The sequence below is a fragment of the Cyanistes caeruleus genome, chromosome 12 (assembly GCF_971803275.1).
Source record: "Cyanistes caeruleus chromosome 12, bCyaCae1.hap1.1, whole genome shotgun sequence".
NCBI classification, from domain to species: Eukaryota; Metazoa; Chordata; class Aves; order Passeriformes; family Paridae; genus Cyanistes; species Cyanistes caeruleus.
In genome coordinates this window covers 20145115-20168315 of record NC_141712.1, presented here as the reverse complement: position 1 = coordinate 20168315, position 23201 = coordinate 20145115, and the positions used below count along the sequence as shown (strand labels likewise).

The 23201-nt window shown below is 50.5% G+C and overlaps 2 long non-coding RNA genes across 4 annotated transcripts; one reads left to right on the top strand and one right to left on the bottom strand.

The window, feature by feature from the left end:
* Positions 1-667: 667 nt before the first annotated feature.
* Positions 668-17909, bottom strand: LOC111934408 (uncharacterized). 2 transcript variants are annotated; one of them, XR_002867198.2, is made up of 5 exons: positions 16618-17909; positions 16239-16456; positions 9146-9199; positions 5418-5538; positions 668-1107 (listed from the first exon to the last, which is right to left on the bottom strand). It is a non-coding gene; the product is annotated as an uncharacterized LOC111934408 (long non-coding RNA). The 2 variants fall into 2 exon arrangements; XR_015275293.1 differs by having other exon boundaries at positions 668-4414; positions 16618-16845.
* LOC147650902 (uncharacterized) lies at positions 16870-20134 on the top strand. 2 transcript variants are annotated; one of them, XR_015275295.1, is made up of 2 exons: positions 16870-19366; positions 19450-20134. It is a non-coding gene; the product is annotated as an uncharacterized LOC147650902 (long non-coding RNA). The 2 variants fall into 2 exon arrangements; XR_015275294.1 differs by having other exon boundaries at positions 16936-19390.
* Positions 20135-23201: the final 3067 nt, after the last annotated feature.

The window sequence follows — 23201 nt, the reverse complement described above, 5'->3', positions numbered from 1 at the left end:
ATACTGGGAGTTCAGCAGAGTAGGGCTAGGTGGGATATTGGGAAGGAAAACTTCCCTGTGAGGGTGGGGAGAGGCTGGGATGGAATTCCCAGAGAAGCTGTGGCTGCCCCTGGATGTGTCCCAGGCCAGGGTGGATGGGGCTTGGAGCAGCCTGGGACAGTGGGAGGTGGAACTGGATGGCTTTAAGATCCCTTCAAACCCAAACCACTCCATGATTCTGTGGATAATCCAGCAGTTCCCAGTTTAGGGAACCAAATCCATCCCCTCTCCACACCTGCCCAGGGCAGGAAGCACCACAGAAGCCCCGAATTCCAACAGCAAGGAGCAGAGAGTAGAACTGGAGCTCCTTCCAAAGCAAACAGCCATAATTCAGGATTTGAGACTTCCCAAAGCACCGAGTGAAAGGAGCAGGAGCTCATTCCTAATAAAGCCCAACTGCCTGGTCTGGTTTCCCAGCTGCTCCAAGTGCACACAATCTGGAATTAAACTGAGCTAATCTAAACCATGAACATGAACCATCCCTTGGATTAGATCTGCAACCCTCTGCTTCCATCCCCAGCTCGCTTTCCCAGAGTTCAACAAGCGACAAATAAACCTCTGAGAAAGAAAGAGGAATTGTGTCAGCGTCCCGTGTAATCTGCTATTAAATAAGTCCTCACACAAACCATAATAAAATTCAATTTATTGGACTTTGTAAAACGTGATTCCCCACCTTGATAATTAAAAAGATATTGTAATAAAAGTCTTTAGTCCTCGTGTGCTGCACATTTGTTCCCATCTGATTTTTATCCGAGCAGGGGGATTATAAGAACGTGGAATTGCTGCTGCAGCCTTTGCGTGCAGGTACAATGTCAGGGAGATAATTCTGGTGTCACGAGAAATTCAGAGCTCTGAGCCCTGCACCCCGTGGCACCAGCTGGGCTTCCCAGACGGAATATCCCAAGATTCTGGTGCCTCCCTTGGTCGGGACAGTGGGATCAGCGCTGCCTTTCCACTTTGGAGTCAGCACCAAGCTCGGAGCAAAGACTTTTCATAATCAATGAACGGGAGAAGCCGAGGTGCAGCACCAGCCCTTCCCACCCTGGTTTGCCAATGCCTGGGATCTTCCTGTCAGGAGAAAAATGGGAAGCTGAGAAACGAACTGCCAAACGTGCACGTCAAGTCATCTTCCCTGACCTGAGTAGGAGCAGAAGGAAAATTCCCTCCAGGAGATTCCCAGGTTAAATCCAACACTCTGCCAGAGCAGCCTCTTTCAGGATCATCTTGGGGCACAGCACCAGCATTCCCAGGGATTTTTTCTGGTCCATTTGCCCCTTCTGACCCAGATTCCCCAAGCCTGCCGAGATTCCAGCCCCACTCACAGCCACTCTCTGGGAAAACCCGGGAGATTCCCCGGAGCTGGTTTGGATTCAGCTCCTCTGCAAGGCCGGAGCATCCACAGGATGGTTTGGGTTGGAGGGACCCAACCCTTGGAATGGGAATTTCCATTGTTCCATTTATCTTGGCCCAAAAAATCCAAAAAGGTTTGGCTGCTTCCTCCACCAAGTTGGGGCTGTGAGCAGAGGAGCCTCCACGAGGTTCACTCTGGAATCTCCATCCTCACAGCCAGGAACTGACCAGGAATGGTGCTGGAAGCAAAACAGGACCAACCACAGGGAAATGCCACCAATGACAACCCAGATCCCACAGAAATTTGGGATAATTTGGGTTGGAAGGGACATTAAAGGTCATCTAAGCCTTGACAACAAGGCCTAACCTGATAACTTGATAATCCTTGACAGCAAAATCCTAAAGATGTTGGACAGGACCCGGCTCCAAACTCATCCACATGGACAGCATCTCTGGTTTGTGCAACTCCAGTCCCCTCCTGACTTCCCTTGGCTGGATCCAAACACGGGATATCTCAGCCCTTGGAGCGAGTGCAAAGGGAACCCAAGCGCAAGATACAAATCCCTCATCCAAACACATCCCTCTTCCTAAAAATCAGGCAAAACACACCCAACGTGAGCAGGGCCCAGGCTGGCTGTTTATTTAACACACATTCCTCCACCTCGGGACACACTCCATCCATCCCACTGGAAAACACTCCCAAAATCCCAGGGAAAATCAGGCAGGCTCCACTCTCCTGAAGCAGGGAGGAGGCACCAGCAAAGCAATGCTACAAAGCTCATCAGAAGTCTAAGTTTTACCAGATTAATCATTTTTAAATCTGCTCAGAATACACACCCCCCAAATCAAGTTAATTCCCAGCACAGGTTCCGTTACAATCCCAAAGAACATTAATTTGTAACCCCATTTGTTATAGGACCGGCCTACAAGCACTGCAGCGTTTTTATTTCACATAGGGGCCTGGAATGAAGCTGATTTCTCTGTATTTACCCAGCTATAAAATCACATCTGTCCACGGAGCAGAAGAAGCTCCAGGCTGGAAAACTTCACCCGGATAAATCCCTGTGGAAAAGAACCGAACTGGGATCGTGCAATGAGCAGCCAAGAGTAAAACAGGAGAATAAATGGAGAGAGAGCACCATGAGGACCAGCACTGCTGTGGGGCTGGAATGGATGGTCTTGGAGGTCTTTTCCAGCCTCAATGATTCCATGAGATCAGGAATGTGATTTATTATCCCCGGCCAGTGAAATGGTGGAGCAGCTGGGCTGTGCCCAAAGAGCAGCACAGGAGAGGAGACACAGGTTTGGAATCTGCAAAGTCGCTGGCAAAATGAGGATTTGAACCTCACTTCCAACGCTTTCAGCATTCCCAAACAATGATGGGGAAAAAACAGCCCCAAACCAGCCAGAAATGCAAATATTAATGTTGAGTTTGCTCTTTTGGGATCATTCTGAAATTGGGATCTACACCTTAAACCTCCGGTTCCTGGCACACGAGCTCAGCTGCTGCCAGACAGAGCAATCTCTGCTAGCTTCAACATCAAAAGAAAATAAAATAGAGCCCTTAGGCTTTTTCCCTATAAAAAAAAACCCCAAAAACCCCCAGTGTATTGAGATATAAAATATATATATTAAAAAAACCCTCATTTGCATAATTTTAAATCTCAGTCACAAAAACCTTTAGAACCACGGTGCCACAGAAAATAAAAAAAAAAAATACAGAAAACCTCCTCAGCACACAGGTCAGGCAGAATTCCTTATCCACACTCCAAAATCCGTGAGGGGTTTGTGTTTGCAGCTCCCAGCCCTGTCAGCACACGAGAGGGCACTGTTCTGTAGGCTCAGCACAAACCCATCCTGTGCTCCTGGAAATAAATCCCTGGGCTCAGCCCAAGCTGCCACAGCTGCTCTGGAGAATCCAGAAGCCAATGGGATCAGCATCCTCAAGTCCCTCCAGGAGATCCCTCCCCTCTCCACCCAGCAGCATCAATATTTGGGCAGGGAATGATGATAACCAAGGCACTTCTCCTGCCCCAGTTACCAAAGGTCTCATTTTTCAGGCTTTATGAGACTGGAGCTGACTCAGGGCAAAGGTTTGTTTGGTTTTTGGAGTTTTTTTTTTGCTGGGGGCATTAGTCAGGTGTGATGGAGATTCTAAAAACCTTCAGGAGACTCCCAGGTCCAGTCCAGGAAGGGAAAGTTGTTCAAATGTAGCCCAATATTTAAGGTTTAAATAAATTGATCAGTAAACTCGGCATTACAAGAGAGGAGCCCATTTAGGACAAGTTATTTTTTTTTCTGCACTGGATAAATCAGGTGAGATGGAGATTTCACATGGCATAAAAACCTTCAGGAGACTCCCAGGTCCAACCCAGGAGGGGGAATTCATTCAGATTTAGCCCAATATTTAATGTTTAAACATATTGATCCAAAAACTTGGACTAAATCCACTGGAAAGTCACTGGTTGGAAATTCAAGTGGTTCAATCTGTGATTCCAAGAGGTGCCAGCACTTCAGGATGCAGCAGGAGCAGATGGGACAGGAGAAGGGTTTTGGCCAAAAAAAGCAAATTACCAAGCAGGTGTAAGAGAGCTCCCAATTCCCACAGAGCTGCAGCTGCCCCAGACTAAACCCTGCTGAAATCTGTTCCTTTTAATAACCCCACATCCACCTTGTGCCCCCACAGGCTGAGCTCTGCTTTTGTCCCAGCCTTGTCACCTGCATTTCTACCACCTCCTCTTCCCTCTGAGCCCAAAATCCCGGTGTTCCCCAAATCCTCCCCGCTCCTGCAGCTCCCCCAAGCTCGGGCAGCACATGGGGAATTATTTCTTATTTCTTATCTTATTTATTTATCTTATTTCTTATTTCTGACACAGCCCCTCCTGCCGAGCCCCACTCTTGGCTCCTGGGTTCCGATGCCACATTCCTGCTGCTGCAGGGATCCTGGGGAAGCACAGGCAGACTGGGACAGGAGGAAGGCAGGAAATTGCTCTTTTTGGGATAAAAAGAAACGTCTGCACGGCTCCTGTGAGGACAACAATGTTCCCACTGAGGCACAGGGAGCTGGGCCTCCAGATTCGATTTCCTGCCCCCCAGAGCAGCTGATTTCCCTCCCATTCCCATGAAAGCTTCGCAGATCTCGGAGCTAAGTGGCAAAAAAATGTATCAGCCTGCTCAGCCTGGCTGCTTTTTGGGGGCTTTTTCCTCTTTCTGGGCTGGATGTTATTTGGAATTGGGCATCCCGAGCCCACCGTGGCACTGCCATCCAGGGCAAACCCAGGAACCACTCAGCCCCTTTTTGGGTTTTCAGGACACCCCCAGGAATGACTTTACCACTTTTTGTTTCTCAGAACAACTCCAGGAACCACTCAGGCCCTTTTTGGTTTTCCAGGACATTCCCAGGAACCCCTCAGCCACTTTTTGGGTTTTCAGAACATCCCCAGGAACTGCTTTGCCCCAAAGAGGCTTCACAGCCAAATAAATCTTGTGATTAAATCCCTCCTGGCGCTCCTGGGGAGGCTTCTCCCAACTCCCATAACCTGGAGACTCTGCCAGGCCAGCAGAGCTGTGTCCCCAAGGCCCCAGAGCACTCCTGGAACACCAATCCTTGGTCCTTGAGCAGCCTGAGAACCTCCTGAGCTCCTCACAGGACTCAGGAGTTCATCCTCAGGTGCCCCACCCTGAGGGATACCCAGGGCTCTGGAGCCATCCCATTCCCAGCTGTGTTCCACAGGGATCCTGGGGACACCTGCTCAGCTCCCAGGGCTCTGAACCTCACACAGGATTTTTCACCTTGCTCCGCTCCTCCAGCACCAAAGAAAGGCCAGAGCAGACGAGTCCCAACAATCCCCATCCATGGTGGACATTGTTTACACTCCAGGGGACAACCAGAGCCGTTTCCAGCTCAAACAACAACAGGGAGAACACCCCCAAACTCCTCATCCCATCATAAGCACCCCCAGGAGAGGCAACAGCTCCTCAGCATCCCTCAATCCCATCCCAAAATCCAAATAATGAACATTATTTACCTGCTCTTCACCTCCGGTCTGGAAGCAATTCAGCACAACACAGCTCATTAAACTCGCTGGGCTTTACGATAATAAAAGCAACATGGAATTGGACTGAGAGGCAGGACAGGCACGGCACAGCCTGCAGGAAAAATGGGATTTCAGGGAGCACAGAATCACTGGGATCAACCCCCCAGCACAGGATTACAACAAGAACTGATCACCACTCACACAGCTGACCTGGAAATGGGTTTTTTCCCTGGGTTTGCTACACAAAGTCAAATATTTGCCTTCCCCAAATGATTTATTTTGGGAAGTGAATAAATGGGGTTTAAGGGGGGGTTTATCACCACCCTTCTCAGAGCTGTCTGTTCTGATGGAACTCTGAACATGACAAATGGGATGGCACCTGTGGAGATAAATCAGATTGAAAGGAAAAACAGGAAAAGGAGACAGAGTTTCCTTTTCCTTAAAATCCACTGCTCATTTCAGAGCTCCCAGAGCAAGGCACCAAACCATCCTCAAAGTCCAAATTTCATAATATAAAGACACCTAAAAACATCCACCAAACAACTGCTTTCCTTGACCAGTCTGTCCTCTGAATATTATCTTGTGATGTCTAATGAGAAAAATCTCATTAGAGTAACGAGAATCATCAGCTCCAAGAGCTTCACTCCCTTGAGGAGCACACCAGGGACACAGGAGCCAGCAAGGACCTTCCTGTGCCTCCAGGTCTCAACCTCTTGTAAATCTCCAGGAACAACAATCCCTTCCTCTGCAATACAAGAGGATTTTCTTCAGAAAGCTGTGAGTCCTGAGGGGACCATGAACTCGTCTGTGCTGACCGACAATCCCATTTCCCCACTCACCCAGCTCCATAAAACGCCAAAACTACACAAAATCCTAGAATTGGGGTCCTGGCTGAGCACCCTCCCTGGTTTGAGGAGCAGCAGAGGACAGCAAATCCTCTGTGGCACCTCCACTACAAACACTGGGCTGTGGCCAAGGCAGAACGTGCTGGGGTTTAGCTCCAGCTCAGATCCTCTCTCTTATCCTTTTGTTTCCAAAGTTTTCTCTCTCAAAACAATCCCAGTGCATAAATACCGAGTCACCCCATTTATTTCAGTTTTTTCTTCAGAAATGCAGTAGATTGAGAGCTTTTCAACCTCTCACTCTCATTTTCTTTTTTTTAGCCCTTTTTTTATATTAACTTCCACTTCTTGACATCCTTTGGAAAACAAAAATAGGATCAATCCCCCATGGTTTGGTGAGGGACAAGAGGTTTCCCCTCACGCCCATCCCAGCACTCCACTGACCCCTCCCTGCCCTGTTGGGAGCTCATCCTGCCCTTCCCAAAGGCTTTATTCCCTTGGCAGCGCCATCGGGAGCACCCCCTGCTTCAATCCCAGCTCCAGCTGCATCTAAGCCCATTTCCTTTCCGTGGGCTGAGCTTTCCAAAGCTCCCAGAGCACAGGGCACAGCTCCTTGGTCACCACCCTGCACTTCCCAGCCAAGGCCGAGCTGTGCAGAGCTCCAGCAGCAGGAGTTTTATCAGGGGTCACTGGTGAGGGGATGGAACAAGAGCAGGCCGAGCTGACAGAGCCCAGCACCAACCTCCCTGATGAGGGATATTTTTATTTCAGATGTCTCAGCCAGTTTTGGATCCCTTTGGTGTGGCTTCAGCCCATAAAACACTAATTGTTCTCCTCAGATACACGGCCAGCCCTCCGGAAAAACATCCGGCTTTATTCCAACTACCTTTGTCAAGGAAATCCTTCAGGGATGAGGCAACTTTTGTTTGAGCTCCATTTAAGACGTGTCCACCAGAGCCCACATTTGTCTCCAGAACCACAACTGGAACAGTTTACTGGGGCTTTCTCCTCCCCTGAAGGGAAACAGAGCCATCAAGGGATGTGAGGTCCAATTCGAGCACTGAAGCCACAGCTGCTTTCCCTGGTGCTTTCCAAGGAGGTAAGCAGGAAAACACAAAATTACCCATCAGTGCAGGGCACTGGGAGCAGAGAATTTGGGAGCAGCCATCACTCAGGAGCAGCTCTCCAGGAGCACAGGCTTTAAGTGGGAATTGCTAAATCAAATCCTCACGATTCCCTAACAAAGAACCCTCCTTTATCCGGCAAATCCGGCTCTTAGGCCAAGTCAGAGTGACCCATAAAACTGACTCGGAGCCTTCCAGCCGCTCCTGCAGCTCCGAGGAACGGGCTGAGCAGGCAAATCCCAGCCACCACTGGGATTTGGGAGAGAAATGAGTTACCACGAGTCAGGGCTACCAGTGCCACCCCATTACTCAACCCAGGCCAGCTGCTTTCGTTCCCACCCAGCCTCAACCATCAAAGGCTCCGACAAATCCCGACTCTTCCCAACTTTCTTGCCCACCCAACAGCTATAAACATCCAGCGAGCCTCTCTGGTGAGTAATGGGAACAGAATCTGCTCCGTGGCCGTGCGAGCGCTCGCCGGGGGCTCTCTGGCGGATTTGGCCGCGCGCAAACGTGAGGCCTGCTGTGATTTCCCACAAATGTTCCTGCCAGCGGGATTCTGCGCTCATCCCGAGCGGCTGGGGAATAAACAAAGGAGCAAAAAACACCAGCGAAGCACTGCAGCGGGGTTGGGATTGAAAAATATCCGCGGAGGGCGAGCACGTGACGGGAGCGGGGCCGACACACGGGATCGGCTTCCCTGTGTTGGGAAAGAGGGAGACTTGGCCTCCATTCCCTCTTCGCTTCTGCAGCCTCGTTTAGAGGAGGAAACAGAGGTAACAATTCATAAACCAATAAAATCCCATCTGAAAACCATCCCAGGAATTGGTGGAGCCCTTCGCAGTTTGCCTGGGGCGCTGCGGTGCCGGCACACGCCGGAGCTGTGAGGTGATGGAACGGGCAGGGGGCTCGGGCTGACAGCGGCATGAAAGGATTTCAGGCACTCGAGCCCTGGGATGGCTCGGGTCACACACGGGGCTCCTCCTGACAGGATCCAGCTGGGATCAGGAACAGCTGGGAAGAGGATTGAGTTACACAGGGAGAGCACAACCGGAGCGGCAGCGACGCCCAGGTGCTCCTCCGGCCTCGCCACGTGCTCCAGGATAAAGATCCCAGGTTTTCCAAGGCCTCCGTGAGCCGCCAGTCACTCTGCACAACAAAATCCCCGTTTCCAAGGGCCCTCACCCTGAGCTTTGGGAACAGGTGGAATGAAATTCCCAGGTTTTCCGAGGCCTGCGTGAAGCCCTCGATCCACTCCGTACGGAAATATCCCCGTTTCCAAGGGCCCTCACCACATTGTCCAGGAGCAACTGGGAATAAAGATCCCAGGTTTTGCAAGGCCCCCATTCCTGTTTGCTCCACACAACAATATCCCCGTTTCTAAAGGCTCTCACCCTGAGCTTTGGGAATGACTGGAATGAAATTCCCAGGTTTTCCAAGGCCTCCATGAGCCTTGACTCACCCGGCACAACAATATCTGTTTTCAAGGGCCCTCACCACATAATCCAGGAGCAACTGGGAACAAAGATCCTGGATTTTCCAAAGCCTTCAACAATCTCAATTCACCCTGCACAATATCCCTCTTTCCAAGGATTTAATAGCCTCTTCCTGCAATTAAAATCTGGGATGGGCAAAATACAGAGCCCAGACCTCTGAAAATCCAAGCACAGCACGAATATTCCAGCATTAAAACCTTTGGAAGTGGCATTCAACGGGAAAACAGCACAGAAATGCAATGAAAGAAATGCAGTACCTGGTGCAGGTGTTCAGGAGGTGAATTCCCACAGCATGGAGTCAATAATCCTGCCTGGAAAAAGAGAGAGGGAAAATTAATGTTCAGTTAAAATTTAAAATCAAGACCTTTTCTAATTGAAGAAAATAAAGATAATTAACTCATTAAAGCTGTCAACACGTAGATTTATTGATTAAGTAGTAGAGATTCAGGGTTGTATTTTCTTTACACCAAGAACTTCTGATAATTATTATTTTGAATTATTAATAATTATTATTAAGTATTAATTCTGCCTTCTTTTATTCGCCAAAAATAGTTTATCCTAACAAATCAAAGAATGAACTTTTATTCATCATTATTTATTTAGTATTATTTATTTAATGTTATTTATTTAACATTATTTAATCCACTTGGAAGAATAGTCTAGAACAGTCTTGAAGGAATCCTTTCATATGGGAGATACATGGTCACATTCCTTCAGCTGATCCCTTCAGGCACCAAATCAGGGAAGTTTTTGGGAGTACAAATATTAGGAATGGGACACATCCCATTTTCTCCACAGAACTCTGGAAAAACCTTCAGGAAAGACCATTTTATTTTAATTTTTTTGGTTAAAAAAAAGAAAATTAACAGTTAAACACCTAAAACTTCAGGACATGCTTGGCCTCAATGATCTGAAAGGTCTTTTCCAATCTGAAATTCCATGATTGCCATTCCCAGTGTTCTCCATGGGCACTGGTGGCTTAACAGCCAGCCAGGCTCATTAGAGCAGCAAGAACAAGGTCCAAAATCCAAATGCCACTGAAATCCCAATAAATCCTTTTCCATCAGAGCCAACATTGGTGTTTCCTGCCTTGGAAGTGAGGGAACCTCCCTGGAAGTGTTCCAGGCCGGGATGGACAGGCTTGGAGCAGCCTGGGACAGTGGGAGGTGGCCCTGCCCACCAGGGCTGGGGCTGGAGGAGTTTTAAGGTCCCTTCCCACCCAACCCATCCCATGATCTCACCCAGAACCACAGCTCTTGGGAAACGAGCCAAAATCCCCCTGCCTTCCTTCATTTGTTACAAATCCATGAGTTTTTTGGGAACAGCTGCTGATTTCTGAGCTTTCAGGGCTGGCAGAGCTGCAAATCCTTTGGACTGGGAGCATCCGTGGGGGAATCCCTGACCGACCTTCACTCCACACCCACTCAGGGAACGCTGAGGGAAGGGCAGCTCCTACCAGGATCACAAACCAGAGGGGAACGTGCCTCCCTGGCCCTGCTGACCCCCAGGGAATTCCCTGTCAGAGCATCCGCACGATAAACAACGCGAAGCATCCCGTGAAATCCCGGCCAGGGTTCGGAACGCTCCAAGGAACGCTCAGGATACAAATATTTATGGGGCTTGATGAACTGCAGCCCTGCGCTAATGAAAGCAAGGCTGGAGAGATGGGCCTGGACAAAAGGAGGAGGATTGGAGTGGAAATATTCCTGCTCCAGGAACCAATTCCCATCCCGTGGCAGGGCCAGCACATCAACAGCAGGGAATCTTTTCCTGGAGCTGCAGAGGGAACTCGGCCGAGCCTGGGCCAGCAGCACCCAGGTGTGCAGATGTCACCAGAACACCTGGACTGTGCTAACCCCAAACTGGGATTTCAATCCCATTTCCCTTGGTTTGAACCTTGTCCAAGGCACAGACAGGCAGGAAAACCTTTCTGGGAAGGGGGGATGGCACCCTGAGATTGCAGGAGGAGAGCACAGGGAATCCTCCTGCACAGGGGAGGGAGGGGATTCTCCCCTCTGTCCTGCTCAGGTGAGACCCCACAGCAGCTCCAGCTCTGGGAACTCCAACATCAGGACATGGAGCTGCTGGAGTGAGTCCAGAGGAGGCCAAGGAGATGCTCCAAGGGTTGGAGCCCCTCTGGAGCCAGGCTGGGAGGGTTCAGCTGATCCAGGGAGAGCTCAGGGCCTGAAGGGGCTCCAGGAGAGCTGGAGAGGGGCTGGGGACAAGGGATGGAGGGACAGGACACAGGGAATGGCTCCCAGTGCCAGAGGGCAGGGGTGGATGGGATATTGGGAAGGAATTATTTCTTGTGAGGGAGTGAGGCCCTGGCACAGGTGCCCAGAGCAGCTGTGGCTGCCCCTGGATCCCTGGAAGTGTCCAAGGCCAGGCTGGACAGGGCTTGGAGCCGCCTGGGACAGTGGAAAGTTGGGAATCCTCATGACAGGAGCTGGACTTGAGGAGCTTCAGAGATCCCTCCCCACCCAGCCCATTTCACAGCTCAGCCTTTGGGGATCCCTGATCAAGCCCACAATCATTCCCATGCCCGATTTTTCATCCCAGTTCCAGGATGGGGAGGTGGCATCTTCAGGAAGCCAAACTTCCCAAGGCTCTGGAAGCACTGGGAGGCTCCTGAGTGCAGGAATTCCAGCTGTGGGCAGCACCAACCCTCAGCTCCTCCCCAGAGAGCCCCTCCTGCTGCAAACTCCTGCAGACATCCTGCTCTTCCCAGCCTGTCAAATGTTATTCCAGGAATTCCATGAAAACACCTTTCCCGTGGCATTGCATCCCCCCTCCAAACAGCCTAGATAAGAAATGCCTGCCTCGAGCACACGGGAACTTCAAAGAGGAAAAGCTGCTCATCCCAGCAAATATTTGCTCCAGCTCCTGCCTCCAGAGCCTTCCAGGTGTCTGATAAATTCCTGGACTCTCCCAGCCATTCCCAGCTGGATGAAAAGCGCTTCCTGAACTCCTCCAAGAGGATCAGGGAGCGAGAGCAGAAAGAAACCGACCCAAGCATGTGGCAGCAGGTCTGGCCATGATGGCTTTCCAAGGAAATGAAAGCTCCCTGCGCATTCCTCGTGCTCTGGATCCACTCTGGGAGCAGATAAAAGCCACATTGTAGTGGAGGCTCCACCTCAGCCACTCTGGCAGAATCTAGGTCAGCGCGATCCCCTGGGAACGCCGGGATGAGCCGGGGGCGCTTCCAGAGGGATTTTGGATCAAGGCAGTGTTTTTATAGAGCAGCTGGCAGCCACCTCCTCCCGCAGCTCCATCCTCTCCCAAAGCCTCCACGAGCCAAGAGCGACACTTGGAAAAGGCTTCCAGCCCTTTGGAAAAACAAGGCTGTGCCCTCATCCAAAGGGAAAGCACAACACTGGGATTCTCCTCAGCGCTCCCGATACCCCGGGGCTCCTCTCCTGGCAGGTGGGGACATTCCAGCCCCTCCAGGTCCCCCAGGTGGCTGCAGACCCAAAGCCACCAGCTGTGCTCCAACTGTCCCCATTTCCAACAGGGAATGGGGTGCAGGAAGTTTTTGTGGCACTGGATTTAAGCAGGACCATCTTTGCTGGCCGGGAGTGAAGCTTTTCATCCCAGCTTTATTTCTGGGATCAGGGCTCAGGACATGGTTCCTCTTGGCTGCATGGAAGGAACTTGATGTTTTCTGCCCAAACAGCTCCACAGGGACTGGGATTGATTCCGACAATATTTGGTGGAACAGAATCCCAGGTCCAGCACGATCCCTTGGCTGCCTCCGGAGGGATGGAGGGAGGCAGAGTGCTGGGAGGGGGAGCCTTTCCTATCCAAAAACCTCATGTTTGGACTCCATTCCATTCAAAAAAGGGGAAAAAAACTCCACCACCAAAGGAACGAACGTTCAGCCTCCAAAATCCCGTTTTCATTCCTGTGTGGAACTCAACAACTCCGGCTCTGTAAAGCCCAGTTTTTGTTTTCTGGGTGTTTTTAACTTTCCCCTCCACCAGCATTCCCATCCCAAGGCACAGGTGGAGCTCCCAGCAGGAGGGATTCCAGAGCCAGGAAGGGTTTGGAGCTCTCCAGGGATGAGTTACCTCATTTCCACAGGGATATTAAAGACAATTCCTGAATTTCAGCCTCCATAAAGACAAAAGAATTCCAGGATAACCTGTCCTGTGTTCCTGCAGCTTCACCTGGCAAAACTGGGATCAGCTCCATCCATCAGAGCTTCCCACCCTCCTCCCTCTCCCAGAGCCAGAGGTTTGGGGGTGGATTTGGGAAGATGCAGGTTTGGACCCTGGGGAGGTCCTGCCTGTGCCACAGCAGCTGGAAAGGCAGGAAAATGGGGATGGGGAGGAAAGAGAAGGACAATATTCCCTGATTTTAGAAATTTCACGGCAACTGGGAGTATGAATTTGTAAATTCTGCTCTTTCAGTGCTGCCATTCAGGAATGGGAACTCTTGCCCTGGGCAGCTGTGCCAGCCTGGCCAACCCTTCTGGGCAGGAATTTATCCCAAAATCCAACCTAAACCTCCCCTGGCACAACCTGGGGCAGGTTCCTCTTGTCCCTTGTTTCCTGGGAGCAGAACCTGCCCAAGGGGAAGTTTCACCTCATGTGAGCAAGAAAACAAATCCTGAAGGGAAACCTCTCCCCCCAGCCCCCCAAAACCGAGGATCTAGCGGCTGCTTTCACATCCTCACCCCGGATTTAGCAAACTCTTCCCATTTTGCATCATTCCATGCCCATTTTGCTGGGTTTATGCCACTTATCTCTGACCCAGGATCTTCTCCAGAGCCTGCAGTCTGCCTGGATGAACCATTTATCTCCAAACCCAAATAAAGCACATTTTTAGGCCGGGCCATTGCATGGGAAAGCTGCACTTTGAGTGAACAGCTTGAATTAACGAGCCAGTAAAACTTAAAGTGATCTTTTTTTGTAGTTCTTGGCATTAAAGGGAGCATCAAGCTCCCCTTTTTTTGTTGGAATGGGTGAATGGAGCTCAGTTCTGGTATCAAGTGATGCATTTCAGGTTTGCTGTCAAACAAAGAAATAAAAACCCCCTTTTTCTCTCGGGGAGCCTTTTACTGACTGATAACCAGGATAATTAGATTTTAACTGGGCTGCCCACAAAGAGCCAGCATTCCAACCATCCCCTGCCTCCTTTCCCAGCTCAAAAGGCTTTGCAGGGAGAAGCAGGAAAAAAAGGAGGAACCATTAAAATCCCATTTCAACAGAATCCTTGTGTTTCTCAGAGCAAGGCCATTAAAAGATGCACTGATACCTCCAGGATTGGGTTCCTCCATCTAGGGAAAAACGGGATGTTCCTTTATCAGGGCTGTGCTGCAACCTGATCCTAAATAAATTCCATTTATTGGCACATTTGCTGCAGCTGACCCCAGGATGTGGCGCCAGCTGTGCTGCAGATGTGCTGCTCCTGCAGCCCTGGCAGTGCCCCCGCTGCCATCCCAGCTTTTGGGGACTCTTCCTAAAATAAAAAACGGGATTGGGAGAAATAACAATTTCCTCTTTCTTTGCAGCTCCTCATTCTCCAGTTCTCTCCAGGTGTCCATAATTCCCTGCTCAGGTTCCAGGGAGGGTCAAATCCTGGATCATTTCAGAGCACCCAAAGCCACCTGGGCAGGGACAGTGTCCCTCCCTCGGGAACAGAATTCCCAAATCTCTGCCTCCAGCAGCCAAGTCCTTCACCAAACACGGGATTTTCACTTTTTCCCATCTTCTCAGAATATTTTTTTAAATTTATTTTTGTTTATATAAATATTTATAAATATAAATATATATTTATTTATATTTGTTAATATATTTAAATATTTTATTTATATAAATATGTATATATTTATTTTAGTGTTTTATTTATTATTTTATATATTATATAATTTTATTATTTTATATATTATATATTTACATATTTTATATATTATATATTTACATATTTTATATATTCTATATTAATCTATTGTTATATATTTATATATTATTTTAGATATTACAAATATCTATAAATTATTTATATCTATATTTAATTTTTTTTTTCCAGTTAGGAAGGAAATGCCATCAAGGCAGCAGCTCCTGCTTCCCCTTTCCACAGCTCCCAATCCCAAATCCCTTCCCACCTCCTTCTTCCAGTGGCAGGAACAGGAAAGGAGTTCCTCAGAAAACAATTAATTAATTTTTCCCCCTAGGAAAAGGACAGATACAAGCACTTGCTGCAGAGCCAAAAATTCCAGGAGCTCTAAATCAGGTTTATAAAGCTCTTCAAACACCTGAGAGGTGAAGGCAACTGAATCAGAGGCTCACAAAAAAAAAATAAAATAAATTAAAAAATCAGTTAAAAATAAATTTTAAAATCCCAGCTGCTCTTTAATCCTAGAAATATTCTGACCCTGTGGACACATAAAGGAGCTTTAAAGCTCTCCAGGCATCCAATATTCCACTTCCAGCTGATTTATTTGGGAGAAAGCCGCAGCCCAGCCCCTGTTTCCAGGTTTCCTCAGGGATGCTCGGGGCTCCCCTGAGCCAAGGATAAAACTCCAGGCACGGCTTTGGTGCTCACAGCCCCCTTCCTCCTTCCATGGGCAGCAATTCCCGCTGGAGCAGATCCCGGATGGAAAAGGATCCTTAATTAGCCCCAAAGCGGCACCTGCGCAGCCCAGGGTTAATTAATTACTTAATTAGCTGGGCGGAGCTGATGAGCCCAAGCAATTCCAGCTGGGGAAGGAAAGCAAGAGCCACTTTCAAACAAAAGGGAGGAAAACCATCCCAGCACCGCCTGCAGAACCCCGGTAAATCCATGAAAATCTTCCCAATTGCTGGCTCTTTCCCAGCCGCAATTCACGAGGATTTCGCTGCAGAGGGAGCACAAAAAGCCCTTTTGTTCCCCTTTTCCAGATGTGAGGGAAAGCTGGAGCAGGGCAGGTCACGGTGGCAGAGCCCGGGATGGGGTCACTCCTGCTCCCCACAAAAAATTCCAGCGTGGACAGGGAGCATCCAACCGAACCCGGAGAGCAGGAAGGGTTTGGATTTGGTTTTCTTATGGCGAGAAAAATAAAAATAAAATAAATAAAAGAAAAAGAGGATTTTTAGAGACAAGAGGAACCCACCCCAGGTTGTGCCAGGGGAGGTCGAGGTTAATTTTGGGATAAATTCTTGCCCAGAATGTTGTGTTTTTCCAAAGGAGAGCAGAGATATCCCAAAATTCAGATTTCAGGGACACCCCTCAGGCATGACGGAACACAAGGAGAGGAATAAAGGAGGAAAACGGCAAAACCCAGCCCAGTAAAAGCCAAATATTCCTTACAGCCACCTGCCAACAGCTAAAATCGACAAAAAATGGGATTAGGAGAAATAAAAGTCGTACCTTGGGGTGCCAGCGGCGCACAGGAGCAACAGGGATGAGGTTTGGGATAAATGGAGAGGAAAACAGAGCGAAGCAGGGAATATCCCGTGGAGCAGGAATGGTTTCCATATCCTGAACCTTCCCAACCCCAGGCCTGAGGGGCTGGCACCAAACCCCGCTCCGAGGAGGGGGAAGGAGCAGGAGCTGCATCCCAGGCAGCTCCAGCCTCTCCCAACTCCCTGCAGGAACACAAGGCGCAGCTCATCCCAGGGAATCCCAGTCCTGCACGTCCCAGGGAATCCCAGTCCTGCACGTCCCAGGGAATCCCAGTCCATCCCAGGGAACCCCGGTCCGCTCAGCTCCAGCAGGGGCAGTTTGGGGACACAGAGACCTCACTGACCTCACGAAGGGAAGGGCGGCTCCAGAAGATGCTCAGGGCTCCAAAACAGGTGACAAAATTCCCACGACTCCTCATCCCCAAAATCCAGGCGGCCGCCAAGGCCTCTAGAGCCCCCCAGGAAGGGGGAAATCATCCTCTAATCCGCTTGCTGTCCCTAAAAACTCAGAAATGAGGAACAAACACCGGCTCCCTGCACTACAAACTGTCCCCTTAAGGGAACCGGGATTTATGGGGGGCTTCAATCCCGCTGCCAGGTGGAAAATGGGATGGGCGGGGCTCTCCCATCCCAATCATCTCCTCCAGGTGCTCCTGGGCACTGATGGTCCCAGCTGGGAGCGCTGAGCACCCCGGGATGGGCACAGACAGCTCCCATCCCCAGGGATCCCTCAGAGCCTTCCCAGGACCTGCTCTCCCCATGGATGAATTCCTTCCTCAGGAAGCTCGAGGGATGCTCTGCCCCAGAGCCAGCTGCTGGAATTATCCCGTTTTCCAGAAGCTTTCTCCAAAAGAAGGGAAAAAGGATCATCCCATCCCACCCCTGTCATTTCAGGGACACCTTCCACCATCCCAGGTTGCTCCAAGCCCTGTCCTGGATATAAATTTGGAATAAACTCGCTGAACTCCAGGAATTTAATGGGATAAAAGAAGCACCGCTCATTCCAGCAGAGAATGCTCCTATGGATTGTCCCAGTGAAGTCTCCACCTTTCAGGGAACTTGAGCTCCTCGTTTCTGTGCTGATTGGACTCTGCAAAATCTGCCCAAACCGAGGGAAATGGCATTTCCAGCATCCACAGGTTTGTCTGGAATGTTGTTGGATAAAGTTACAAAACACAACCTGCTCTGCGACCAAAAGTTTGGAGAAAAAGTTCCAAACAGAGAAAATTTAATTTTTGTTTATGTGTGAGCAGCTTCACCTCACAGGGACACGGATTGTGCTGATGGTGTGACAAGAATTCCAAGGGAATTCCATGGAAAAATGCAGGTTTTCAGCATCCAAACCATCCCACTCCCAACTTCTCAGCAACCTTCCAGCCCGGCAGCCTCCTTGCAGAATTCCCAGAGGGAATTCCCAGCCTGTTCCCATCATGAGGGCTTTCCTTGGATCAGCTGTGGCAAAACTGAAAGGAGGAGAGGAGAAAGCTGAAGAGGAGGAGAAAAGGCTTTTTCAGGGAATTTCCAAGCTCCAAAGGCTCCAAGAGCTCTGCCCATCCAAATCCCGGTGTCTTCTCCCGCTCCATCCCAGTTTAAACACCCTGGAATGTTCTGCCCTGGCTGCTCTGCCTCTTCCCCATCTCTTTTCCAGGTGAAGATCACTCTGTGGAATGACAGAGCTCAGGTGTGGATCCACCTTTCCCCCACCCTTGGGAGCAGCCAGGGATCCACCAGCAGTGGCAGCCAGGAGATAAAATGCCCTGCTGGGAATTTGGGAAGGAGGAGAGGTGGGACAGCAGGAACTGGTGTGGATTTCTCCCAACTCTGGAGCCCACAGAGGTGAGAAAACAGAACAAACAGCAAAGGGAGGAGCTCTGATGTGAGAGCAAAACGGGGCTGGGGGAGATTTCCAATTCCATCTGCCCTTGGATAAAGACAGATAATCAAATACCTCTGGAATGAGCAAAAATATTTCCAAAGTGATGGAAAAGCTGTTAGCAGGGGCAGCAACTCCAGAGGTTTTATCTCCCTCGCCAGGACAAAGGTTCATTAATCATCTGGCAGTTTTATGCACCCAATCTTATCTTCCCAAAGCTCCCCGAGCTCCCCTTCCAGGACATCCTGGAGCAGCACTGGAATATTGATTCCTGTTCTTGTCTCCATGTTCTTCTCTGGAATTGTTGTGTTATTTAGGGAAATGGGAATGTGGGCATGGCTCTGTCCCGGAATGCAGCGGAGCATTCGGGGTAAGGACTGGAAAATCCTTTTAATAACGAGGGAAAATCACAGAATCATGGAATGGGTGGGAAGGGACCTTAAAGCTCATCCAGTCCCAGCCCTGCCATGGGGCATCTTCCACTGTCCCAGGGTGCTCCAAGCCTTCCAGGGATGAGGAATCCACAGCTTTTCTGGGCACCCTGTTAAAATCCAGGACCTGCAGGAAGGTGGGATACAAGGCCACAAGTAGGAATGAAGCCAGAACTTCCCAAATCCCTTCTCTCTTGGGAAGGTGCTGCCAGACCTTTGGAGAGCACAGCTGGTGGAGACCCTGATCCTTCCTTAGCTCTGGAAAAATGGGAATATTCATCTGCCTCTCCTGGCTCAGCAGATGAGATTCCCCAGCCATCAGCTGATGTTTTTTATCATTTTTCCTGAATCTCTTGGCAAGAGATTGCCTTCCCTGACAGCTCAAACAGGGGCTGTGCTCACGCCGGGGTTGGGAACAGGCAGGGGAAGGCGATTTTGAGGAATCTCAGCTGGGGGAAGCCCAAATCCTGATTTTCCATCAACCAACCAAGTGCTCGAGGCTGGCTGACACCACAGAGGAGCTGCTGAGCTCTGGGCTCGGCTTAAGCTCTGTCACAACACCCCGAGAGTGCTCCCAGCAGCTTCCCACTGGGAACTGCTGCTCAGCTCCAGTGGCCATCCCTGGGGAAGGGCTCCAGCCTGGGGGGCACAGCAGCCAGAGGGATCCAGGGAATCCCACCAGGAGCAGCGGGATCAGGGGCTGGGATGGGCACAGGCTGTGGGAAGAAGAGCCAGAGGGTTGAATGATTCCTGTGGGAAGGGCAGAGGGGTACTGGGAATGAGCTGAAGGTGGCAGGGGTGGCAGGGCTGGAGGTGAGCACCTCCAGGATGAGCACCTCCAGGATGAGCACCTCCAGGATGAGCACCTCCAGGATGAGCACCTCCAGGATGAGCACCTCCAGGATGAGCACCTCCAGGATGAGCACCTCCAGGATGAGCACCTCCAGGATGAGCAGCAGGTCTCCTGGGTGACCCCAGCAGGAGTTTGAGCTGGTTTGGGAGCACTGGGTGGTTTTGAGAGGGAGGGATGGGAGCTGTTCCGTCACTGGTCTGCTGGGAACACCCAGAGCTGTCCATGAGGGACAGAAACCTCTGGAAGAAAGCGAAGCAGGGAAGAGAAACGCCGTGTTCCTGCAGGAATGACCTTCCAGGAGGTGGAGCCTGAGGAGCTCTGGAGCCACGGCTGCACTCCTCGCTCGGGCCCGAACTTACGCAATGATTTATTTGCATCCTGCCCGAAAACAAATGGATGTTTTACATATTTATATCATAAGATAAAGTCATCCTGCAGCTGATCAAAGCCAGGGCAGATCTGGAGGCGATTACAGCAAGTGTTTGCTTAACAGAGGTCATGATGCACTCGGAGCGGGCGAGGCTCCGGCTCTGCTCCGCACATGTGAGAGCTCCAGGAAGGTCGGGAGAGGCCCTGGATCCAAGTCCTGCCTTTCCAAGAGTTCAAGCAAAGCTGAACCTGGCTCCTCAGTCTGCCTTTGGGACAAAGGATTGGTCAAGGGGAGCAGTGTTGTGCTGTGTGTGAAATAAAATCGAGTTTAAAGAGGTTGGTGTCCAATGGAAGCTCAGTTTGGCTCGTTTGGAGCTCTGGAGAATTCCTGAGGGAGCTGGGAAGGGGCTGGAGAATTCCTGAGGGAGCTGGGAAGGGACTCAGCCTGGAGAAAAGGAGGCTCAGGGGGAATTTCTGGCTCTGCAGAGCTCCCTGCCAGGAGGGGACAGCCGGGGGGAACAGGGACAGGAGGAGAGGGAACGGCCTCAGGCTGGGCCAGGGAAGGCTCAGGGTGGACAGCAGCAGGAATTTCCCCATGGAAAGGGGGATCAGGAATTGGAAGTGCCCAGGGATGTTTGGAGTGCCCATCCCTGGAGGTGTCCCAGGAATTCCTGGATGTGGCACTCAGATCTCCGGGCTGGGGACAAGGTGGGGATGGGGCTGGGACTCTGTTCCTGGAGCTCTTTTCCGCCCTCAGTGATCCTGATTCCGTGGCTCTGGGAAATGGGGATGAGTCTCCAGCAGTTTGTGTGTGCTGGCAGGCCGGGCTCTGGAAGAGCTGGGAGCAGAGGACAGGGATGCTCCACTCTGCAGGCCTGGCACACCCTGGGCTGGCCTTGGGGGGATTTTCCTGGCTGGAATCCGAGGTTACCACTGAACCACACAGTTGGGAAAGGACAAAGGATAAAGCAGTTTCCTCCTGGAATGCCTTGCAGTGGCTGGGCAGAGACTACAAGATGACCAATGATGACCAGTCCAGCCTGGCTCTGTACTGGGATATACTGGGAATACTAATCCCATCCCTCAAGCTGGGTGTCCAGGAGACTTTCCCAACTTCCACCCCCATGGGAAATCCAGGCTGATGCCGGGGGGTGTCCCTGGTGCATTCCCTGCCACTTCACTAAATGTCATCACATCTGCCTGCTCCCACTGAAACAGCAAATTCCTGCTCTTACACTGGAGCCTGGATTCCAGCACTGGAAGAGCCGAATTCTCCCTGAATAAAAGTTGGGAATTTGCCTTCTCCTGATTTTCCAGCCCTGCAGAGCCACGCCGGGACTTTTCCCTCTTTCCACACAGCACAAATGCCAGTGCAAGGCTCGGGAGACAAATCCAGCCGGGATTTGCAATCCCTGGGATCTCATTCCTGACCCCATCCCGACACAGAACTGTGAACGAGCTGTGGGATGGGAACATTCCCCTCCCGTTTAACGGGATGTTGAAATGAGAACCACATCCCCATCTCCGCTGTCATCCCATCTCCCAACACCCTGGGAGGGCTCAGTGTCCCTCACTGCATCCCTAATGAATGGAAAGGGATCCCTAATGAATGGAAAAGGATCCCTAATGAATGGGAAGGGATCCTAATGAATGGAAAAGGATCCCTAATGAATGGAAAGGGATCCCTATGAACGGGAAGGGATCCCTAATGAATGGAAAGGGATCCCTATGAATGGGAAGGGATCCCTAATGAACGGGAAGGGATCCCTAATGAATGGAAAGGGATCCCTAATGAATGGGAAGGGATCTCTAATGAACGGGAAGGGATCCCTGATGAATGGGAAGGGATCTCTAATGAACGGGAAGGGATCCCTAATGAATGGGAAGGGATCTCTAATGAACGGGAAGGGATCCCTAATGAATGGGAAGGGATCCCTAATGAATGGAAAAGGATCTCTAATGAATGGGAAGGGATCTCTAATGAATGGGAAGGGATCTCTAATGAACGGGAAGGGATCCCTAATGAATGGGAAGGGATCCCTATGAATGGGAAGGGATCCCTAATGAATGGGAAGGGATCCCTAATGAATGCCGTGTGTCCCGGGAGGAGGCGGGAGGCTCCCGGTGCCTCCAGCATCCCGAGCCTTCATCGCCGTGCCGGGGATGTCAGCGGGATGCTGATAAGAGCCTCGCCCCGCTCGTTATCAGCGTGTGCGGGGCGGGATGAGCAGCCGCAGCTGCCGGCTCCCCTGGGGCATTCCCGAAGGCACGGCTGCCTTTGGGAATGCTGCGAACCCCCAGGGCTTGGGAAACCGCAGGAATTTTTGGCGAGGATTTCCCGTCAGTGCCAGCGGAGGTGACTCCAGGTCAGCGGCTCCGAGCGCCGAACTCAGGGATGCTCCAGCTCTGCCGAGCGTTTCCTCTCCTCTTTCTCCTCTCCTGTTCCTCCTCCCCTGATCCCACAGAAATTTTTTTTCCTCGCATTTAGTTCCTTACACATCACTGGAAGAGAAGCCAAAGCACAAAGAACTCCAGCAGCACCGACCAGCTCAGCTCAGCTGTGTTCAGTGCTTCTCTGAACCCCAACTTCCCAGGCAGTTCCAGCCCTTGAAATTCCTGGGGATCTTCCCATGAAAAAAACCCCGTGAAAATGTGCTTGGAAAACAGCAAAAGCCAGGAGATTTAACAACAATAAAAAAAAAAGCTACAGATTTTAGACAGAAATCATCTCAGCAGCACGAACAGGTCAGAGCAGTCTGGGCATGGGGCAGAGGCTCTGCCATGGAAAAGGGATTATTCGGTCTATAAAGGGATTTTGATACAAAATACGTGAAAGAACCAAGACTTCCTGTAGCCAAATTCCTACATAAAACATAAAACTGGCCCAGACTTCAAACAACATCTCAAAAACTTTCCAGCAGATCCATTAAGAGCTGGGTTTTTAAGGAAGCCGAGGGAACCGGGGCTGCCACCCAGCATTTTGCTGATTTTATTTGGGAAATTCTGTGTTTCTCACCACCTACACTCACTAAAAAGGACTCACTGTGAGTTTTAAGGACATTTCTTTGCTTAAAGGGCACAGGGGGTGAATCCAGGCTGGATTCTGCCAGGACTGGGGAGCAGAGGTGCCACAGCCTCCACCTGACACCCCCCAAATGTTGATGGGATTTCCTCAGGTGGGCACCATGCTCGGCTTCCCCATATCCAGGGAAAACCAGACCTTTTGGGATTTGCCCTTCTGCTTCCAAGACTTCCCTCACCAGAATATCCCCAAGTTCTGATCCCTCAGAAACGCTGCTCCACCAGCATGGAAATGGGGTGAAAAATGGGAAATGATCTCAAAATAAAGGGTTCACATCCACTTGCCTCCCAAAAATCCACCCCCCTGGATCAGCCTCCAAG